The sequence below is a fragment of the Pelodiscus sinensis genome, chromosome 6 (genome assembly GCF_049634645.1).
Source record: "Pelodiscus sinensis isolate JC-2024 chromosome 6, ASM4963464v1, whole genome shotgun sequence".
NCBI lineage: Eukaryota > Metazoa > Chordata > Testudines > Trionychidae > Pelodiscus > Pelodiscus sinensis.
This window is the reverse complement of record NC_134716.1, coordinates 97,956,975-97,977,445: the sequence shown is the minus strand read 5'-3', so window position 1 is coordinate 97,977,445 and position 20,471 is coordinate 97,956,975. Positions and strand designations below refer to the sequence as shown.

Below are 20,471 nucleotides of genomic sequence, written 5' to 3'. Positions count from 1 at the left end.
GAATGTGGGTGGTGGGGCCAAGGCATGGCAACCAGGTCAACAAATTGCAAACCTACAAGGTGTAAGTTCCACACATGGGGCACAGCAGGCTGTTGGGGCTGCAACAGCTAACTAATATACTCTAGTTGAATGTGTCTTTGGCTATATTACTAAATTGGACATGAGTCCTTTCCCATCAGCTATGCTGAAGTCTTCCTGTACAAAGTTTATTCATTCAGGCTTTGCAAGTTTCACTCCTATTAAATATGTCAAACACAGACTTTATAAGACTTTTCTTATTCTTATATATTAAGCACCATCACATTCAACTCACTAAAAGACACAAGTAAGAAAACACAAAAATCCTATCCTATGAGGCTTAGCATCTAAAGAGGCTGGCAAGGCAGAGTCACACAGAGAGCCAGATGACTGTTTGTGGTGACTACATTTTACTGACATGGTGTCACAGTGCTAGTCAAGCTCCTCCTGCTGAACACTTACCAGGTGCTTTATTCATCTGAAGTTTGAACTGAATCCATGCACTGCCCTGGTTGGGATATGTAGGTTTACTCAGAGTGTAGATTCTCTTTCTAGTATCCCCCTCCAAAGAGCTCAGATCTTGTGGCCGAACTGCACAGCACAATGGTGATTCCTCAGAATCCCTAATAGTTTGAACAGACTCTGCTAAAACTCCAGACACAATTTGAATTTATAGTTACTTCTTCAGAGGCATGAGACAGGAATTGTATTATTCCCAGATTTTGTATGCGATTATAAAACATCTCTGCTCTGAGTAGCTTGAGGAATACACGTATCTACTAAAAATATCATCTACCACTTGCATTCCCCGCCTCAATTTCCTGATCACTCAGAAAAATTCTTTAGGCTGGGGTCAGTGTCCTCACTAGCTCATGGCTTGACTTCTGAATCATGTTAGCTTGCTCTCCATGACTTTTGGTGGGCCCCACAACTAAAGAACCACTCACACTCATCCTCTACTACAAAAGTATGCCTAACTTCTGTTCCCCTGCCCAAACTTCCTTTCTTTCTCAAAAGTCTTCCCCTCTATGGGTCCTTCGTAAACCTGTAGTTTATTACCTCGGTCTTTGTCTTGCTTGAGAATTTTCCACATTCTAAATGTCAGCCCCTTGTCCAGCTACTGGATAAAAATGGGTCTAATAGCTTCAGCCAGCATCCATAACATACCCACTGCATTGTCCCTTGACTAGTGAATCTATGGTACAGCCACATTAGCTCATGGTGGATTCTACATTTACATACAGGCCTTCAATAATAAGGTAATTTTCAAAGTAGCAATTTTAAACAACTTCATACCATCTAAAATCCATGGCTGTGTCCAGACTGGCAAGTTTTTTCACAAAATCATCTGCTTTTGCGGAAAAAACTTACCAGCTGTCTACACTGGATACTTGAATTTCCGCAAAAGCACTGACGAGCTCATGTAAGATTGTCAGTGCTTTTGCGGAAATACTATGCTGCTCCCATTCGGGCAAAAGTGTTTTTCCGAAAAACTTTTGCACAAAAGGGCCAGTGTAGACAGCAGAGATTTGTTTTCTGCAAAAAAGCCCCGATCGCAAAAATGCCGATCGGGGCTTTTTTGCGGAAAAGCGCGTCTAGATTGGCCATGGACGCTTTTCCGCAAAAAGTGCTTTTGCGGAAAAACGTCCTACCAATCTAGACGCGCTTTTCCGAAAATGTTTTTAACGGAAAACTTTTCCGTTAAAAGCATTTCTGGAAAATCATGCCAGTGTAGACTTAGCCCATAAAGTTGTACAGATTCCACAAATAGTTACCTATGGGTTCTATTTTCCTGGCCCTGCAGAAACAGTGAACTTAAAAATTGATGTGAACGAGGTCAGCTTGGGCTTCTGAAACACTACAATAGGGATTGGGTGGGAAATAATTTTCACAGTGGGGCCACTTCATGAATTTTGGTCCACGGTCACAGACCAGCTCCAGCGTCCTGGAAGGAGTGGAGCCTTTGGGGAAAGGGGAGGAGCTGGGGGCCACAGAGTGAGAACATGAGTGTGTGAGTGTGAAAGGCTCACTGTGTGTAAAAGACTGGCTTTGTGACACAGATTCAGTGTGTGGGGCACAGAGATTGGGAGTGTGTATGGCAATGTGGGTATGACAGTGAGTGTGTGCGTGTGTGTCACAGACTGGGTGTCTGCAACAGTGACAAAGAGTGTGTGTGCTGTCTGCAGCTCAGTAAGTTTCTGAGAGAAGCCACCCACTGTCTCTAAGACAGGAAAAGCCGTCCTGCTCTCGTCTCCCTTCTCCCCGCTCTGTAGTGACCGGGTATGGGGAGAGAGAGAGAGAGAGAACTGAAATCCTAGAAACAGTGCACTGCCTTTTAAGACAGGCACTCCACTGAGTCACTTACCATCCATGCTTCAGACTGGAGCAGTTCCACTTGTCTCCACCTCTCCCCAATTCTGCTCTACAGAGATGGGGTACAGTGGCAGGAGGACACCCTGACTTCAGCACTCCCCTCTGCCCTCCAATGCCCCCTTACACTCTTCACAGATAGCAGGAGAATCCTGGGAGCAATTCGGCTGCAGGATGAAGCAAAGTGGGAGAGGGCAGCTGAACACACTCTGCTCATCAGCTGGGCAGGCTAGAGAGAAGTGCTTGGTGGGCCACTTCCTGATTTTGCTCACCCCTAGTATAGGAGGAAGTTGAAGGCAAAAGAAATAGTGCTAATAAGAGAAGACATCCATTTGGCTGTTAACCATTATGGACTGAACATAGATCACAGGTTTATTTGCACCTAGGTAACTTATGTATGTGCTTGGTTATATTTTATGAGTTTTAATAATAGAACATTAATTAAAAACTCTTCAATAGAACTCAAAAATGGTTAAAAGGTTTATATACTTAACACAAATACACTTCCTTAAAAGCTCTCTTGATTAGGAACAGCTTAATATCATTAGCTTCAGGTTTGAAACATACAGACTATATTATTACAAAGCAATTTCAAAAATCAGCTGGAGAGAGAAGCTGCAGAACTTGGTTTCATTTACAAGTTTGACACCTTGAATAGCGGTTTAAACAAAGACCTTAACTGGCTGGGCCGCTACATTCCACACTCTAAAGCAGTGGTCACCAACCAGTAGATCGGGATCTACTGGTAGATCTTGGAGCCTCTGACAGGTGATCATAACTGGTCAAGTGTCAGCACTTCAGCTGTTACTCCTCCCAATGCTTGGCATATCTGGCCCTTTGCCTTGGACCTGTTCCCCCAGGGCAGGGCAGGGAAGGGAGAGAACAGTGCTGATTGTCAAGGTGCCCCCTTCTCCCACCCTGTATCTTATCTCCACAGAGCAGGGAGGGGGCACAACAGGAATAGGAATACAGCAAGTTTGTTAGCTGCTTTTGAGAGTAGTGCAGGGCTAGGGCAGAGGTGAACCTGCATTAGCCCCACCGCACCATCATCCAGAAGCCACCTGAGGTAAACAGTGCCCAACTAGAGTCCACATCCTGAACCCCTACCCAAATCATGAACCGCCTCCTATACCTCAAGCCTCTGCCCTAACCCTGAGCCCCATGCATCTGAACACCCTCCCAGAGCCTGCACCTAGAAGCCCCTCCCACAACCCAACTGCCTGCCCCACGCTCAGCTCAGAGCTCCTTACACTCTAAATTCTTTAACCCCAACCCTCTGCTCTAGCTTGGTGAAAGTGAGTGAGGATGGGGGAGGAGGAAAAATGAAATGAGCAGGGGTAGGGCCTCAGGGAGAGGTGGGGAAAGGAGCACAAAGGAGACAGGGGAAGGGTATTTGGGTTTGAGGTAGATCTCAGATTGCGCTTATATTCAAAAAGTGATCTCATGCCACTACCCTAATGACATAAAAAGCTAAGCACCGGGTACTTAGATTACTTATAGCCCACTCTATTAGCCTCATTTAGCATGGACACACTCATTGGAAATATTTTTCCCAATTTTTTTCCTTCTCTATCTCTCCCCATCCTCTCTCTTTCTCTGCTATTTATTGTACCCTGGATCCTTAAACTCCATTCATCCCAAGAAGTGGGCTGTGAACATGAAAGTTCATGATTCCATCTACATTTTTTGTTAGTTGCTAAGGTGCTGCAGAACCATTCACTGTTTTTTTAAAAAAAAAAATTCCACATATAGAGTAGTTAGAATTACATGTCTGAATCCCAACATCAGCCATGACCATAATTTGGAAACAGAAAAAACAGAGTTCTATGCAGTTTAATATGAATAGGTGTAGGGACAGCTAGGAGAGATTAAGCCTCCTCATGTCTCTGGGAAGGGGGAAGCTGCAGATTTGGAGCCCCTAGAAAAATCTCCCCTGCCCCATGGGCCCAGGGCTGAGGAACTCTCACTCCTGGAGGAAGCACAGCACTTTTACTGTGTTAGGGCTGCAGGAACAAGTAGTGGCAGGACGTTGAGAAGAAGCAGAAGGACAGAGTTGGGGTGATAAGGTTTGGAGCAGAACAGGACTCGCCATGGGGAAGGGGTAGAATGGAATAGGGAACAGGTGAGGCCATGGGTAGAATAGGCTCAGTGGAGGAGGGGTTCCAGGCTTGGAGCTTACGCCGTGGCAGAGCTCTCAGCTCCCACTCCCTCCCTCAAGCCAGATCCATGGGGATGTTGAGAGTAGAAAGTGGATTCAGGCCTCATTTAGAAGAGGCAAGGTCTTCCCAAGAGGAAGCTTCACCTCCTTCCAGGGATGTTAAAATGGTTAACCGATGAAAGGATAGTACTTAGCTAATTAATGGTTTTAACGTAGGTCCCGCCGCCTGGCACTGCTGGAGCTGCAGGATTCCTCCACTGGTCCTGCAGCAGCTGGGGTCGCCGTCCCCTGGCCCACCAGCCTCATCCCACCCTGTTCTGATGGAAATGCGTTGGGCTGCCGCTGGAGTTAACTGGCAAGGGCTGGTTAACTGGTTAAACCTCATACTTCAGGTGTCATTAGAAGAGGTTTTGGAACAAATTCATAAATTTAACAGTAACAAGTCACTGGGACCAGATGGCATTCACCCAAGAGTTTTGAAAGAACTCAAATGGGAAACTGCAGAACTATTAACTATGGTTTGTAATCTATCCTTTAAATCAGCTTCTGTACCTAATGATTGAAAGATAGCTAACATGACACCAATATTTTGAAAGGGCTCTGGAGGTGATTCTAGCAATTACAGACTGGTAAGTCTAACATTGCACCGGGAAAATTAGTTGAAACTATAGTAAAGAATAAAATTGTCAGACACATGGATGAATATAATTTGTTGGGGAAAGTCAACATGGTTTCTGTAAAGGGAAATCATGCCTTACTAATTTGCCTGTTCTTTGAGGGGGTCGTCAAACATGTGGACAAGGGGGGATACAGTGAATGTAGTATACTTACATTTCCAGAAAGTCTTTAACAAGGTCCCTCACCAAAGGCTCTTAAGTAAAGTAAGTTGTCATGGGATAAGAGGGAAGGTCCTTTTGTGGACTGATAACTGGTTAAAAGACAGGAAATAAATAGTAGGAATAAATGGTAAGTTTTCCGAGTAGAGAGAGGTAACTAGTGGGGTCCCCTAAGAGTCAGTTCCCCAAGAGTCTGTCCATCATATTCAATTTATTTATAAATGATCTATTAAAATGGGTGAAAAGTGAGATGGCAAAATTTGCAGATGATACCAAAGTGCTCAAGATAGTTAAGACCAAAGCAGACTGAAGAGTTTCAAAAAGATCTCACCAAACTAAGTGATTAGACAACAAAATGGCAAATGAAATGTAATGTTGATAAATATAAATTAATGCACATTGGATAACATCCCAACTATATACACAATATGCTGGGGACTAATTTGGCTACAACTACTCAAAAGAGAGATCTTGGTGTCATTGTGGATAGTTCTCTGAAAACATCCACTCTGTGCAGCGGCATGAAAAAAAGAAATAGAATGTTAGGAGTCATTAAAAAAGGGACAGAAAATAAGACAGAAAATATCTTATTACTTCTATATAAAACCATGGTATATCCACATCTTGAATACTGTGTACAGATGTGGTCGTCTCATCTCGGAATGGGTCCCATATGAAGAGAGATAAAAAGACTTGGACTTTTCAGCTTAGAAAAGCAAGCTATTCCAATGTGCCGGAAAGATAGAAAATATGGCAAAAGACCGCCTTGGCTTAACCACGAGATCTTGCATGATCTAAAAATAAAAAAAGGAGTCACATAAAAAATGGAAAGTAGGACAAATTACAAAGGATGAATATAGGCAAACAGCACAGGAATGCAGGGGCAAGATTAGAAAAGCAAAGGCACATAATGAGCTCAAACTAGCTACCGGAATAAAGGGAAACAAGAAGACTTTTTATAAATACATGAGAAGCAAGAAGAAGACCAAAGAGAGGGTAGGCCCACTGGTCAGTGAGGGTATGTCTACACTACCACCCTAGTTCGAACTAGGGTGGTAATGTAGGCAACCGGAGTTGCAAATGAAGCCCGGGATTTGAATTTCCTGGGCTTCATTTGCATATTGCCGGGCGCCGCCATTTTTAAATGTCAGCTAGTGCGGACTCCGTGCTGCGCGGCTACATGCAGCACGGACTAGGTACTTCGGATTAGGCTTCCTATTCCGAACTACCGTTACTCCTCGTGCACTAGCGGGACATTTAAAAATGGCGGTGCCCGGCAATATGCAAATGAAGCCCGGGAAATTCAAATCCCGGGCTTCATTTGCAACTCCGGTTGCCTACATTACCATCCTAGTTCAAACTAGGGTGGTAGTGTAGACATACCCTGAGGCGCGAGAAACAAACTTGGAAATGGCAGAGATGCTCAATGACTTCTTTGATTCAGTCTTCACCGACAAGTCCGAAGGAACACCTAACATGGTGAATGCTAGTGGGAAGGGGGTAGTTTCAGAAGGTAATTAAAAAAAGAACAAGTTAAAAATCACCTAGAAAAGTTAGATGCCTGCAAGTCACCAGGGCCTGATGAAATGCATCCTAGAATACCCAAGGAGCTGATAGAGGAGGTATCTGAGACTCTAGCTATCATCTTTGGAAAACCATGGGAGACAGGAGAGATTCCAGAGGACTGGAAAAGGGCAAATATAGTGCCCATTTATAAAAAGGGAAATAAGAACAACCCAGGAAACTACAGGCCAGTTAGTTTAACTTGTGCCAGGGAAGATAATGGAGTAAGTAATTAAGGAAATCGTCTGTAAACACTTGCAAAGTGGCAAGGTGATAGGGAACAGCCAGCATAGATTTGTAAAGAACAAATCATGTCAAACCAATCTGACAGCTTTCTTTAATAGGATAACGAGTCTTGTGGATAAGGGAGAAGCGGTGGATGTGGTATACCTAGACTTTGGTAAGGCGTTTGATACGGTCTTGCATGATATTCTTATCAATAAACTAGATAAATACAACTTAGATGGGGCTACTATAAGGTGGGTGCATAACTGGCTGGATAACCGTACTCAGAGAGTAGTTATTAATGGTTCACAATCCTGCTGGAAAGGCATAGCAAGTGGGATTCCACAGAGGTCTGTTTTGGGACCAGCTCTGTTCAATATCTTCATCAACGATTTAAATATTGGTATAGAAAGTACACTTATTAAGTTTGCAGATGATACCAAGCTGGGAGGGGTTGCGACTAATCTGCAGGATAGGGTCATAATTCAAAATGACCTGGATAAATTGGAGAAATGGTCTGAGGTAAACAGGATTAAGTTTAATAAAGACAAATGCAAAGTGCTCCACTTAGGAAGGAACAATCAGTTTCATACATACAGAATGGGAAGCGACTGTCTGGGAAGGAGTACAGCAGAAATGGATTTAGGGGTTATAGTGGACCACAAGTTGAATATGAGTCAGCAGTGTGATGCCATTGCAAAGAAAGCAAACATGATTCTGGGATGCATTAACAGGTGTATTGTGAGCAAGACACAAGAAGTCATTCTTTCACTCTAGTCTGCGCTGGTTAGGCCTCAATTGGAGTATTGTGTTCAGTTCTGGGCACTGCATTTCAAGAAAGATGTGGAGAAATTGGAGAGGATCCAGAGAAGAGCAATGAGAATGATTAAAGGTCTAGAGAACATAGACTCATAGACTTTAGGTCAGAAGGGACCATTATGATCATCTAGTCTGACCCCCTGCACAATGCAGGCCACAGAATCTCACCCACCTCCTCCTAGAATAATCCTTTCACCTATATCTCAGATATTGAAGCCTTCAAGTAGTTTGAAGACCCCAAGATGCAGAGAATCCTCCAGCTGTGACCTGTACCCCATGATACAGAGGAAGGCGAAAAACCTCCAGGGCCTCTGCCAATCTACCCTGGAGGAAAATTCCTTCCCAACCCCATATATGGCAATCAGCTAAACCCTGAGCATGTGGGCAAGACTCACCAGCCTGACACCCAGAAAGTTCTCTATAGTAACTCCTATCATCCCTCCATTGACCTATTTACCACTGATAATTAATGGTCAATTAGTTACCAAGATCATGTTATCTCATCGAACCATCCCCTTCATAAACCCATCTAGTTTAATCTTGAAGCCAGCTAGATCTTTTGCCCCCACTACTTCCCTTGGAAGGCCATTCCAGAACCTCACTCTAATGACCTATGAGGGAAGGCTGAAGGAATTAGGTTTGTTTAGTTTAGAAAAGAGAAGATTGAGGGGGGACATGATAGCAGTTTTCAGATATCTAAAAGGGTGTCATAAAGAGGAGGGAGAAAACTTGTTCACCTTGGCATCTAGGGATAGAACAAGAAGCAATGGGCTTAAACTGCAGCAAGGGAGGTTTAGGTTGGACATTAGGAAAAAGTTCCTAACTGTCAGGGTAGTCAAACACTGGAATAAATTGCCCAGGGAGGTTGTAGAATCTCCATCTCTGGAGATATTTAAGAGTAGGTTAGATAAATGTCTATCAGGGATGGTCTAGACAGTATTTGGTCTTGCCATGAGGGCAGGGGACTGGACGCTATGACCTCTCGAGAATCCTTTCAGTCCTAGTAGTCTATGATTCTATGAAAAGAGGAGACAAAGGGGAGATATGATAATGGTCTATAAAATCATGACTGGTGTGGAAAAAGTAAATAAGGAAAAGTTATTTATTTATTCCCACAGTAGGGCTCACCAAATTAAATTAATAGGTAGCAGGTTTAAAACAAACGGAAGATTCTCTTCACTCAAAGCACAGTCAACCTGTGGAACTCCTTAACAGGATTCAAAAAAGAGCTAGATAGATTCATGGAGGTTAAGTCCATCAATGGCTATTAGCCAGAAAGGGTAAAAATGGTGTCCCTAGCCTCTGTTTCTCTGCATTGGGTGACAGGGGAGGGATCACATGAGGATTGCCTGTTGTGAACCCTCCCTCTGGGGCATCTGATATTGGCCACTGATAATGGGCTAGATGGACCTTTGATCTGACAGTGTATGGCCATTCTTATATCTGTGCATGATATTTACAATATCATAATATGCTATATTATCTACAAAAGCTAGAGATAGACTTTGCCAACAGAAATAGTACATAATAAAATGACGGGGAGAGAGTTTAAGGAGAAAGGGTTTAGACAGCTCATTCTAACAAGCTTGGATAAAACGTATGCAGTTTTGGACATCTATCCAGGCTCTCATAACTGGTTTTTATGCCTGCAATGTTCACCTCTTTTTTATTCACTTAAATCTGACTTATATTGACAGGAATGATTATGAAATATATTGTACCTTGAAAATACTAGCATAAGAGAATAGTCTTCACTTCCTCTTGCAGTATTTACACACAGTATCTTATTGACAGTAAGTGCAACTAAATATCTTACAAAACAGCCAACAATAAAACTGTGGTAAGAGAGCAAAGCTACATCTCATCTTGTCATAACCAGTTTGAAGCAATTCTGAATGGTAGATTCCTCTGGGTATTACTTAAACTTTCTTAATGAAATTCAGGTGTAATCCCTGAGGCTCTATAGCAAAGAGTACATTTAGATCAACTACACAATATGGTATTTGCCAAAGGGGGATTAATTATGTTTAGATGTGTCTGCTATGAATACCAGCAAGTCTACATTCACTATTTACTGCACATTTCAAGAATATGTGCTAACCAAATAATTAAATATAGAATGCTAAAAGTTTGATATGACTCCTTTCATCTACGAAAACCATTTCCTAGTATATCTTTAAGGACCTGATCTTCTTTGGTTTTACTTCTATTCAGATTAATATCTCCATTCCCTTCCTCTGCCCGCAACATTCCTCTGCATTCCCAAACTCTTCCGACATGTGTGCGTGAATCCCAAGGTTTCTAAGATGACATATAACAAATGAAAAGCAAAACTTGCATGACTAACTCCCTGAAATTAAAATAGAGGGTACTTTTGTCATTATATGCTACTGGATCTAAAATAATCCAGGCCACATAGAGGAAACATACCACAATTTCAGCATTATCATGTTGCAAAATGTGATTTTGCAATGTCTGACTTTCAACTCATCAAGTTAGTTTGCCATTGTATGCAAATATACGCAACTGAAAAAACAATGTTTTCACAACAGTAAGCTTTAAGTGCCCTATTCAGCCCAAAAGTCATTAAACAACACCTGTGTACTGCTAATTTTGCTTCAAATGTTTGCTCCCCATAGCTGCAACTAGATATGTCAAACAACTTCAGGGAAATAACACCAGAAGATACAATACATAATAATGTTATTAATACTTACAAGGCTTGGATTTCCTTGACGTCCCAGGGTTTCTTCCTGAGTGATATTAGGTCAACCAAGCCTGAAGAAATTTTCAACTAATCACGATACAACTCTAGCATCTCCCAGAATTTAGTTGAAGAGAAAATAATGAACAATCCATCTAGAGACTCCCTCCATTCCTGCCATTTACTTATTAACATTTTTACTTTTCCCTATCTTGCATGGGTGATACTAACGCGCAAATATTTAGTGACTTTAACCAGTCTATGTAGCCCAAGAGATTGAGACAAGGATTCAGTTCTATTCTCTCTCGGTTCCTATACTGGCCTTATCACGTTACTATCTGAGTGATTTCAAGTAGCACATTAAATGACATAACTAACTTCTCTCATGCTTGTGTTGTTTTCTCTTGCCTCTGTTGTACACACAACTCTCCCTGAGACAGAGAGAGAGAGAGACACACACAGACAAAGAGAGAGAGAATTGTGTTCATAGTGATATGTTTTCTTTGGGTAGGGTTTTGATTTTATTTTTAGTATATGTAAACAGTTTATGTACAGTTAGATGTACATTTTAGGTCCAGCACACGTTGTAGCAATGTTGCTTTTCAAGAAGAAAAGCAACACATATCCCAGCAACTTAGGTTCCCAGTTAGAGGGTACATCTAGACCACATGCCTCTGTCGCCAGAGGTATGTAGATTAGGCTATCAGACATAGTAAAATGAAGCGGCAATTTAAATAATTGCCGCTTCATTTAAATTTACATGGCTACCGCGCTGAGCCGACAAACAGCTGATCAGCTGTTTGTCGGCTCAGCGCAATAGCCTGGACGCGCGGGGGTCAACATCAAAGGTATTTGTCGACCATCCAGGTAAACCTCATTCCAGGAGGGTGGTCGACAAATACCTTTGATGTTGACACCCGCGCGTCCAGACTATCGCGCTGAGCTGACAAACAGCTGATCAGCTGTTTGTCGGCTCAGCGCGGTAGCCATGTAAACTTAAATGAAGCGGCAATTATTTAAATTGCCGCTTCATTTTACTATGTCTGATAGCCTAATCTACATACCTCTGGCGACAGAGGCATGTAGTCTAGACGTACCCTCTAACTGGGAACCTAAGCTGCTGGGATATGTGTTGCTTTTCTTCTTGAAAAGCAACATTGCTACAACGTGTGCTCAGCGCGGCAGCCATGTAAATTTAAATGAAGCGGCGATTATTTAAATTGCCGCTTCATTTTACTATGTCTGGTAGCCTAATCTACATGCCTCTGGCGACAGAGGCATGTAGTCTAGATGTACCCTTAGTTTCCGCCGCACGACCCATCTCCACAAAAGGCAAAACCTGGTGCAGCCAATCTCCAGAGCTTTCAATAGTTTATGGGGCTCTGAAGGTTGTCCATATTTTCTGTAGGAAAGAGAGCCTGTGTGATCAAGAAAAACTACAAGATTTACATCAGGCATGCTGGGGAAATAACTATATATTTAAAATTCTGTTTACCTATTGACTTTAGCAACATCAAAATGAAATTTACATTGTTGTTTCACTACTATTTCTTTGTTATATGTCTTAGAGAAAACACCCTCACAAACAGCTGATAATGAACTTTAGGATATCTGAAATCTTAAAATATTTGAGATTACAATTTGAGTGTAAAATATACTTGTTCTCTAAAGAGAACATTGTTAAGGGGCTGATAAAATACACATATAACATCTAGAAGAATCTGTTCATGCATGTTTTTGTATTGAAGCTCTGGCTAGAAAACAGATCTTCAATCACATGCTTAACAGCAATCTCTAGTTTTTTGGAGTTTTAAAATCAAACTATTGTTTTGCTAAACTGGATGTATAAAGGCACAATAATGAGCATTTAAACCTAAGTAGACTGTATTCTACATACTGAAAGCCAAAGAAAGACTAAATACTATAATCAATAATGCAGTATGTTGACAATTCTTAACTGTCTCGGCATGGATTACACTAGATTTACTTATGCAGTGACAGAATTAATCTGTGTGCCTAGATATAATTCGAGAGACAAGGTGTATGAACTAATAATACCTTTTATTGGGCCAACTTCTATTGGTGAGAGAGAGAAAAGCTTTTGAAAGCTAGTCTCTCACCAACAGAAGTTGATCCAATAAAAGATAATGCCATGTCCCTCATTGTTCTGGAACCAACACAAGTACAATGACAGTACATAGATATTCATGTACATAAAATGCTTAAGTACAATAAGACATCAAGATTTTAATTCACTGAAGTTCCTGGTCTGATTGCAAATTTAGCCATATGTGAAGAGTCATTCTCCTAAAACCAAGAGGATAGGTAAGAATAAACATTTCAAGATGCTTTTTCTAGGTAGAGAAGCACCTTATGTATGACATTAACATGCAAATTTGAAAAAATTAAGCCAAAAAAACAAGTGGAAGAAACAATGTATTTCCCAACATTTTACCATGGTACAAAAGTTCAAATCTGAACACGTCTTATTACAAAGACAAGAATGTTGTTCATGTAGAAGAAAGCTGATGAATGGGACAATCCTGAGGTGTCAACCCTTGGAAGTTAATTGTGCTAACAATGGCTTTTACACAGAATATGTTCGGAATAGATTAATACTTTGGAAAAGAAGCCTCACAGAACAATTCTGATTCTTGTTCGTAACTACAGTCAGGTACAATACTTCTCTCCCCCTCACAGTACAGACAGGCCAGGGACAACAGAAAGGAGACTACCACACAGTAGCATCCTACCACATATACATCTTCCTCTCATCATACAGATGAGCAAACAAACTGCATTTTGTAAGCAGCTGTATTTTTTCAGCTCCTGTATTAATTCTAAAGCCAAACTGATAGATACTAGAAGTAGAGACTTATACAGATCAAACACAAAGTCCTGTTCAATGTTTACCCAGACTGGAACAGGAACTGCAAGGGTGAGCGAAAGGGCAACATTCTGTTCTGCTTCAACAGCATAACTGTAGGAAAAAGCATTGGTTAATGATAATTTAAGATTAATTAGGTAGTCAGGTGAAAAAAAAGGGATGATATCTATAGTCTCTTCAAATGGAAGCCAGAACTAATTTGGTTAATTTCTGAACATTTTTTGTCAAATTGTCCAAATTATTTGTTTTAAATGGATATGTCCCTCCAGAAGTTACAACTAAGTACTAAATCAAATTGTCACATGGATGTTGAAATACTATTGCTTTGCATTTTAAAGTATGTACAAAAGGAACTTCCTGTATTCCAGTTACTGTAACTAATGTGTCCTAATTTTTCAGTTACTGTCTCTTACAACTACAGCATGTCCCAACTTCTTTACAAAAAATGGATGAACATATTTCAAAACTGAAGGGACAAGGGGAATATTCCACACTATCTAAATAGCACAGCCAATAAAAGTGATTATACAACAACATAAACTGTTGGATCCCAAACCAGCCAATTTTCATTTTATGACCTTCACACTGCTAAAAGTGACTAGCAAAGAAAGAAAAATTCTTTACTCTTATTATTTATACAGCAGGCCCAGACAGTTTTAGAGAAATTTTGACATTTCTTTTTATTTTCGCCTACTTGATTAACTTAGAAGTACTGGGAATATTAAAGCTTGTCTTTTCTCTTCTCTGGAGGACTAAAGCGTTAGAGTAGGAACTTCCACACACATGATGAGACAGACTTTGTATTTTTAAAAGGAGCTTTTTCTGTTCAGTATATAAAGAGTCAGCGTTAAATATGTGTATAAGAACAATGAAAAAGAAAACAGTTCTACAGGCAATCTTTTAAATTAAGTTTCAAAGGAACTTGTTTCCCTGCAATGTCAATCCAACTAGTTCTCTAGGCTTCCAGACATACTTTTGCTTAAACCAAAGATACAGAGAAGAAAAATAGGCTTTTGGAAAAAAACCAAAACCCTCTTTCATCCCATCTATAAACATAATAAAGCAGCAAAAGAGAGACACTTTCTCTGCAGGGACACCTTTAAAGACAAGTATCCTACGGAGTCTATCAGTCTAAAAATAATATATAGCATGTATATATCATACTGCTTTTCCACAATTTCTTATCCTCATTCTTAAAAACAGGCTGTATCTAAATCTTGACACTTTTCCCATAACATTTCCTATATTTGAATTCTCTTCTGGGCCCGGAGAGTCACATGTCCATGCCAATTTTTCCACATTTGGACAATTGTTCTCAGATCATCCCAAAACTCCTCCTATCCCAGATCAGACCCATTCAAAACTGCAGCTAAAATCATATTCCCAACCCATTCTGATCATGTTAACCCTGTGAGTTCATCTGCTAACTCACACATACGCACGTCTGGGAGTTCTTAACTTTCCCTCTAAGGCTTTATACAACCCTAGCATCTTCCTACTCACTGTTCTCATTGTGTCCTCTACCATCTCCTTTGCCCCAAAGATGCTAGCTTTCAACTTACATTATAAAGCTGTCAAGTAATTAAAAAAATTAATCATGATTAATTATGTGCACTGCCCCCTTTGAATCGCTGCGATGGCGTATCAAAGGGGCAGCACTACGGAAGCCTGGGATCAGCTGGAGTCCTCAGCTGACCCCAGGCTCAATGCAGCTGCCCCTTGAAAATGTCGCCCCTGTATTTCAAAGGAGAAGTGCCGTGGGAGCCCAGGATCAGCTGCAGTCCCCAGCTTGAAAGGGGCAGTGCCATACAGCTGACCCCAGGCGCTGCCTCTTTGAAACACAGTGGCAGGCGTTTCAAAGGGGCAGCACAGAGGAAACGCCTGCAATTAACACATTAAAAAAATTAACACATTAATTGTGCTCTGTGTTAACTCAGGCATTAATGCGTGTTAATTGATAGCCCTAGCTAAAAGCTATTTATTTTTCTGAAAAATAAAGCTTATTTCTCAAAAATTGATAGTCTCTCTCAAAGTAGTGCTGGTATGTCATACTAAAAAATATTCTTATTATCTATCAAGCACTATTCATGTGCCTGAGGATTAAAAAAAGACATACAGGCTCTAACTGGTCCTGAATTAAGGAGTTTGCCAGACCAGGGGAGGTCAGTTACATCGCTCTGCTGATGGGACTCCCAGCTCTCCCAGGGTCCATCAGCAGACCTAGCAGAGCTTGCCTGTCCCCAGGCCACCTCCTCCCAGCTCTGTCAGCCAATCTCCACCACTGCAGCTCAGTTGTCGTGCTCCGCTTCCAATGGTGCTGGGGCTGCCGTGATTCCAATGCCCCAAGACCACCGGAAATCCACTGTCCCGAGGCCACTATGGCTCCACAGCCCCAGAGCTACATAGTTCTCAGGCACTGGGATTGTCACAGCTCCGAGGTGCTGGAACTGCTGTAGCTCTGGGGCCACCGAAGCTCCACTCCCCAGGACTGCTGGGCTCTCTTGTCCCGGGGACACTGCAGCTTCTCAGAGGCAGGGCCCAACAGGGTTGTGGTTCATTTGAAGACAGAGTCGATTACGGATAGATAGTTGCTTTTATTAATCTTACTACATCACTACTATTACAGGCTTAATACTGCCAGATGGTTACACAGCTACTGCAAAGTAAGGGTACGTCTAGACTACATGTCTCTGACGACAGAGGCATGTAGATTAGGCTACTGGACATAGTAAAATGAAGCGGCGATTTAAATAATCGCCGCTTCATTTAAATTTACATGGCTGCCGCGCCTGGAATGAGGCATACCTGGGTGGTCGACAAATACCTTTGATGTCGGCAGGGGAGCGTCCAGACTATGGCGCTGAGCCGACAAACAGCTGATCAGCTGTTTGTCGGCTCAGCGCGGCAGCCATGTAAATTTAAATGAAGCGGCGATTATTTAAATCGCCGCTTCATTTTACTATGTCCGGTAGCCTAATCTACATGCCTCTGTCGCCAGAGGCATGTAGTCTAGACGTACCCTAAGACGCCAATAAGCATAGGCAGTGCAATGCCTAAAAGAGTAACAGGCACTTGGAAATGCTTTCGTCCCTTTAGGTCTGCGAGGAGTCCCATTCCGGTCACTTCACACCAGACCGTACTGGACCTGGCTCCAGCTGGGGACCCAGGGCACCATTCAAGGTCTGGGTCCCTGGTAAGACTCACAGAGTGGCAGGATTCCCAGTGATCTTATACTACAGTTGTTTACGAGGTGTGCATGTACCTGGCTCAATGCCATTTTTAATCACTTTCATGGGCTGAGACCGAGGTAAAACTTGCTTACTGCTCAGTAGTTTTCCAGCTCAAGGCACGGCTTAAAGCTGATAAAAGCCCAGCTGCTGTTTGGGCTTGCAGAGTCCCAGGCTCTTCTAAGCTGGGTACAGCAGGAATGGAAATTTCCATCTCAGGCCTACTAAACTGCAGGACCCACATATGACTTTCATGTGACAAGGGTGCCACAGCAGCTGTGGCTCCACTCCACAGGGCCACTGGGGCTGCCGTGGTTTTGCTGCCCTGGAGCTGCCAGGACTCCACTACCCCGGGCTGCCACGGCTCCACTGCCCCACGTTACCAGTGCTCTGTTATCCTGAGCGCACCTGGGCTGCTGTGACTATGGTTGTCCCAGAGCTTCTGCAACCAACCCCTCTCCGGTCCAGCACTCAGCTCTCCAGTCCAGCAAAATCCATGGCCCTGCAGGACCACAGAGGTTCAACCTGTATTACCTTCTCTGGCGATCTTTCAAACTATGATTTTATCCTACATATGAGTTTATTTGCTCATAGTCCTAAAGCTTGTCTGACTACTCGCATACAAAAAAAAGGTCTGGTAGCACTTTATAGACTAACAAAACATTTAGTCTATAAAGTGCTACCAGACCATTTGTTGTTTTTAAGTTTATCCTGTACAGACTAACTCAGTTACCCCCGAAGCTTCCGATACAAAAAAAAAAAGTTACTCAGATGTTTAAATATTTACAGGATCTGACACCTGGATTAAGTTCTAGCTCAATATAAACCATGTTTTTTAAATTGACACTTTTCCCCCTTTCATTCCTTAATTTTCAGTTGCCAGCTTTCTTGAAATGTGCAATATTTTACATTTCGTATTCATAAAGATCAGAAAAATTACACTAACATTTTTCTGTAACATATACACGAATATTTGCATTTTGCACCCTAAATATCTCTGAAAAACCACAATGGAGATTTCTGCAGCAATGCAGGCATTAGCTTAATATTAAGAAAATAATTTTACTCTGATATTAAATCAAAGAAGCTGTTCTTTTTGCTTAATGAAATACACTTATTGCTAAATTCCCAAAGCAACAGCTGAATACATTCAGCATGATTTTAAAGGACTCCACCTTAATAATCACGCCAATTGAAAAACAGTTTTAAATTATCCATAAAAATGGGAAAACACACTTCTGCATAAGTTGAGATATTTCCACAATCACGTTTCATAGTATTTGAAGGATATTATTAATGACATCTTTCTAGTTTTATAACATATATTCAAAATTGTTTTCCACTCACAATTAAATGATAGCCTTATTGCAGTAGGCTGATAATAGTAATTGAGATGGTATCTTAGAACATCAACAGAATTGCTAAATTGGCATCTCAAACTAAAATAGGACAGCTAGCAGAAAAAGTTAATATATATTTATACAATGACATAAAAAATGTGTGTCAAAACATATTCTTTTTTGAATCCCACTAACAATTTAAGATGAGTTTTAGATCTAGGTCTGTTCAAAGGAGTGGGCACCAGGCTATCCAACAGCTTCACCATAGTATAATACCAAGCATCTATTTATTTACCAGATACAAAGCCTGCCTACCATCTCTTGCTTTCTTTTTTTAGAAGAATTAAAAGTGACTCTGACATTTTGATAGCTTCAAATAAGAGATATATAATAATTCTTCTGAATCAAATTAATCTTTGCTGGTCATTAGTATTGGAAGTCAGAATTTTTGACCAGTTACGTGTAAAATGATGTGTTTTTCAAATTCTTAGCATCTGATAGTGAAAGTACTTCTCTGAAAAAAGAGAAGCGACTGGTATACACTATTTCATGCTATCTAAGGGGATACTATCTGAGCAAATATAAGTATAATACCATAACTTAGCCAGTATAATTGGTTTTACTGATCTGCCTCTCAACAGTTTTAGAAATCTGGTAAAAAGTTAATCTGAGTCAAAAGAGTCCATGGATATCTTGGCACAGTAAAATAAATTCACATTCCATGAGTATAAACAATTGCTCTGGGCTTTGCTAGAATAATAATAAAAAAAAGACATTTTTAATCATTTACAAAACCCTTGAAAGTATTTTTAACTACAGTGGTATTCTCAGACTTCATGAAGAATCTACCTTTAATGTCCAACAAGTATGACATTCACATCTTTATTCATTTTCATACAGTCCACAACGAGTAGCCATCGTTCAGTTGACTGGACACTCAGAAGTGAAGAGCTGAAGCAAGAGAGCCCTAAACCTGAAGGAACAAGAAAGGCAACCCTGGCAAAATCCCAGGATCTTTCACTTGCCATAAACTTAGAGTGAGCAAGTTTACGCTCTGAAAAGAAAGCTACTGTGAAGTCTATTTGGCAAGCAAAAAACAATAAAATTGCTAAAAATATTTGCTGATCTAATCTGACCTGACCTTTCTAGCTATGTTCCCTCTATTTTTTCCATCTATGTGCAGAATAATTTTTGTATGTGCACTGAGACACGTGCAGATGTGCACCACAAGTAGAAACACATGTTGCCGGCTGTGGGCACTGTGCGTGTTCTGCTAATCAGCTGGGTGGCATTTTGATCTCTCCTGGGAGGCCACCCAAGCATTCAGTTTACATTCAGGGAATACTACTTTCTAGTATACACATTTCAATTTAGATTCATCAGAAGATATATGCATTTTACAAACAAATGACTGTATCTTTACTATTTCTTGCTGGTGGCTTACAGCCTACCTTGATGATATAACATGCAGGATTAACTGAATAGAATATTAACCCAAATTACAGGCAGATAAGTATTTATGTTGAAGCTATGAGTACCGTACATCAAACTAGTTAGTTAAATAGCACTCTGTATATATATTAATCATTGCTTATTTCTTCTAGTCTTTACAACAAAAGGAAAACAAATATTACTTTTAAGCCAGGCTTACTTAAGGGAGAAAGCATGACCAATGGTTATAGACATCACACTTGGAAACCCAAATTCAATTCCCTGCTCTGCCACATACTTCCACTGAGACCTTCGACAAACCTCTAAGGGTATGTCTACACTACCACCCTAGTTCGAACTAGGGTGGTTAATGTAGGCATTTGAAGTTGCAAATGAAGCCTGGGATTTAAATATCCCGGGCTTCATTTGCATCTTGCCGGGCGCCGCCATTTTTAAATCCCCGTTAGTGCGTACTCCATGCCCACGGCTACACGCGGCACGGAGTAGGTAGTTCGAATTAGGCTTTCTAATTTGAACTACCGGTACACCTCGTTCCACGAGGATCCCAGCAAAATGCAAATGAAGCCCGGGATATTTAAATCCCGGGCTTCATTTGCAACTTCGAATGCCTACATTAACCACCCTAGTTCGAACTAGGGTGGTAGTGTAGACATACCCTAAGGGTGTGTCTAGACTACATCCCTCTTTCGACACAGGGATATAAATTAGACACTTTGAAATTGCAAATGAAGCTGGGGTTTGACTTTCCCGCACTTCATTTGCATAATCGCATCATGCTACTCTTATGAAAAAGCACTATTTTGAAAGTGAAACCGCAGTCTAGACACGGTTCTTTCGAAAATAGAAGCCAAGCTTCATAGGATCTTTTGAAA

The 20,471-nt window shown here is 41.2% G+C and overlaps 1 protein-coding gene across 8 annotated transcripts in view; it reads right to left on the bottom strand.

Moving 5' to 3' along the window:
- ARL15 (ARF like GTPase 15) overlaps window positions 1–20,471 on the bottom strand; it is a 301,461-nt gene that overhangs the window by 85,555 nt on the left and 195,435 nt on the right. For 2 of the 8 annotated variants that reach the window (XR_012904919.1, XR_012904920.1), the window contains exon 7: window positions 2,384–5,474. The exons of the other annotated variants lie outside the window; for them this stretch is intronic. The gene's annotated coding sequence lies outside the window, so the exon portion shown is untranslated. The remainder of the gene's footprint in view (window positions 1–2,383; window positions 5,475–20,471) is intronic. 8 annotated transcript variants of the gene reach the window in all.